Below are 3,335 nucleotides of genomic sequence, written 5' to 3'. Positions count from 1 at the left end.
TGCCCTGACACAACAATGGAGAGAACCTGACCCCCTAGTTACCATGAGCAGGGCCTTTGGATGCATTTTTCCCATAGGGCAGACAGCCTCCATTTGGATCCCTGCCAGGAACCTTAACTATTTACCCATTTTCTCTATACAGGAGGATGCCCAAGATAAACTAACCAACAAAGAAAGTAAAACAGCTATGGTGGCCGAGGCTTGTGTATAAAAGAGGGAAAGCAAAAAAGATAATTACTAACCATCCCCAAGGGCAACCAGCCCCTGAGAAGGTCTTGTGTTCTCTAACAATTGCAGATGGTGATACTCCAGCTGTTGGCTGTCCTGACCTTCACAGTCCCAGCAATGGCCCTACGGAATCTGCATCGACCTCAACGGGTGACCTGTGCAATGATCAGCGCTGGCAATGCAGAAATAATCAAAATTGTCTTTAGAACTTTTTCAAACCCACAGGCAAATACCCAGATTAGAACAAGCCCCACCTCTGGACTCTGAAGAGGCAAAGATTGCTATCCCATCCCTGACTAATGTTAAAGGACTGCTAATGCCATTTCTTGGCCTGGTAATGCTTTTGCTGATGGATTTTCTATGCCTCCTTGCATTATATGTGCACTGCAAAACTCTTCCGAGCTTAGCTAGCCAGTTACATAAGATCAAGATCAAAGTGAATGAATTTCCCCCGAGAGGAATCGCAGACAGAGATGGGTAAGAGCGGGTGTCAGTCTAACCAACCTAAGACAGGGCCTTTAGCTTTGCTCCGAAGAAGTTCCCGATGATGGGTAAGGCAGACAAGGCAATCTACCCAACCTATGACAGGTGGGTTCTCTTCTTTAAACAAAGACAGGGTGTTGGGAACTGACAGTAAAGCTCAAAGGTCATCTTGAACCCTGTGCTCACTTAAAGGCACATACAAGGAACTGGCTTACTTAAACCACACCAGGTGACTGGAACTGCTTTGCTATGTCTGCAGTTTCTTTTAAATTTTCCTTGTTTTTCTGCACTATAGTAGAATGGCCTGAGTGTAGGAGCCCACGAGAATGCACCTTGCCGCATGTATAGAACTCCCAATACCCAGGCTGCTCCCATGTTCTGAAGAGGACAACCTTATGAGATATTGACTTTTATATATGTTCAGGAATTTATTGAACTGTTTCGGACATTTCTAACTGTGGTGGAGCTGATGTTTATTACTGTGCTAGGTGGGGAAGTGTTGTAACAGGGACAAGTTCTTGGATCATGCACAAGGGCCCTCCCTATCCTTGTCTGCCAAATCTCGCCCACCAGACTTGCCTCAAACCTCCTGCATGGCCAATGCTATTCTTTCCAATGTAATCCTGTTAAAATAACCTTTACAGTAGAAGGAAAAGGATTACTAACTGGGAGGTGGGTCTGCCATTAAAATAAATAAAGGGGAATCTGTGGAGCACGTGGGCAGCAAAGATGGCACTGAGAGGGAGTTGAGTAGGCAGAACCCAGTTTGCTGTACAGCACATGGGCAGCAAAGATGGCATTGAGAGGGGCTGAATGGGCAGAGCCCCATTTGCTTTACCTTCAGTGCATAACCAGCCCATGGAAGCTTAGGTACATGATAGAGTGTGAACTTTACAGTAATTGGTTCCTTTTCCTTCCCTCCCATGCCACTGGGTCTTTTTTGCTTTAAAAAGTGCTTACTGTGTGTTAATAAACGAGTTTTCCTACTTGACTTGACTCCCTGCTGCTTCTGATTGTCTCCCACGCTAAGCATGGCTGGGGAATGGGCGAGCGACCGCATTCACCATTCTTCAGACCCTGTCCATCTTTTGTGGGATGGACAAAGACCCAACATAGTCATAATTGGTTTGGTTTCCTTTGTATTACAGATTGCCTCTACACCCAGAGATCAGCTGTAAAGCAGATGGCCAAATCCTGGCTCTTGGCAATGAAGATGGATTTGTGTTTTGTTTATCAAAGAAACAAACTTATGAAATGGTAGCCTTTATATATAACACCTTAATAGTAACCATAAAATTATTATTAATATTATTATTATTAAGTTTTGTCAGTTGTTGTACTTGAACTGCGGGCCTGGGCGCTGTCCCTCAGCTCTTCAGCTCAAGGCTAGTGTTACCACTTGAGCAACAGTGACACTTTACATTTTCTGAACCTTTAATTGGAGATAAGAGTCTCACAGACGCTTAGTTCTCAGCCTCCTTAGTAGCTGGGATTACAGGTGTGAGCCACTGGTGCCCGGCAGTAAAATTCTTTTGGAAAAGAGAAAACCCATGATTGTACCTTTAAAATATCACAATTTGGCAAGTGTATCTGTAACATAAGTTGTATCAAGAAATCATAGGCAACTATCAGTTTTAGATCTACTATGTCTTGTCGAATGCCAGATATTATTTCATTAATTTATTTTACTTTGTCCTACAAAGTTCATTATGAATGTCCAACAGCACAATTTTCTAGTGAGTATAAAGAACTCTTCAACATATTTATTCCAACAAACAGCATTTTGCACCATTTTTTTAACTTTGACGATCCTAGAGCTTGAAATCAGGGCCTGGGCAATCTCTCTGAGCTTCTTTTGCTCAAGGTTATCATTCTACTAACTGAGCCACAGCACCACTTCCAGTTTTTCTGCTTATGTCATACTGAGGAATCAAATAAAATGTTTTATGCATGCTAGGCAAGCATTCTAATACTAACCATATTTCCAGTCGTTGGGACTTTTGTTGTTGTTGTTGTTGTTTTAAGATAGAGTTTTTCTATGTGTCTTTCTGTTGGTCTAAAACTTCGGCTGGTCTCAAGCTAACTTCTAAATCAGCCTCTCAAGTTCGGAGATTACAAACATGGACCACCATATTCAGCTCAGGATTCCTTGTGAGAGAATAGTCTTTTCAGAAATAGAGTTATTCTGTCTTCTTTGGACTGAATATCTTTTTGCATTTGGCCCTATTATCACATTTCTTGTCCTGATGTTTCTCCTTCTAGATCAATAGAAATAGTTCAGGTTCCCATCTTGAAACTGAACTGTGTCATCCAGCAACATCACAATCTTGTGAATAGCAGTAGCTGGCATCATGAGTATGGCAGCCAGTTGGAGCTCAGTTATTTGATGTCCTTGGGCTCCGACAATTCAATCATTTGTGTGTACAATCTGGAAACTGTCATAGGTAATTTTGATTTATTCCATCCTGTTCTCAGCTACTTGCCATTCTCAGCTTTGTATGTTTTAAATTCTGTTAAACATTAATTACTATTACCTGCCATTTTCAAAAGTAACATATATGTCTTACTTTAAAATTCATTCAAACATGTCAAAAATGTTAATATAGCTGCTGTCCACCAGTGGC

This window comes from Dipodomys spectabilis, unplaced genomic scaffold (assembly GCF_019054845.1).
Source record: "Dipodomys spectabilis isolate Male_0828 unplaced genomic scaffold, ASM1905484v1 ptg000567l, whole genome shotgun sequence".
In the NCBI taxonomy this organism is placed as follows: Eukaryota; Metazoa; Chordata; class Mammalia; order Rodentia; family Heteromyidae; genus Dipodomys; species Dipodomys spectabilis.
This window is presented reverse-complemented; position numbering follows the sequence as displayed.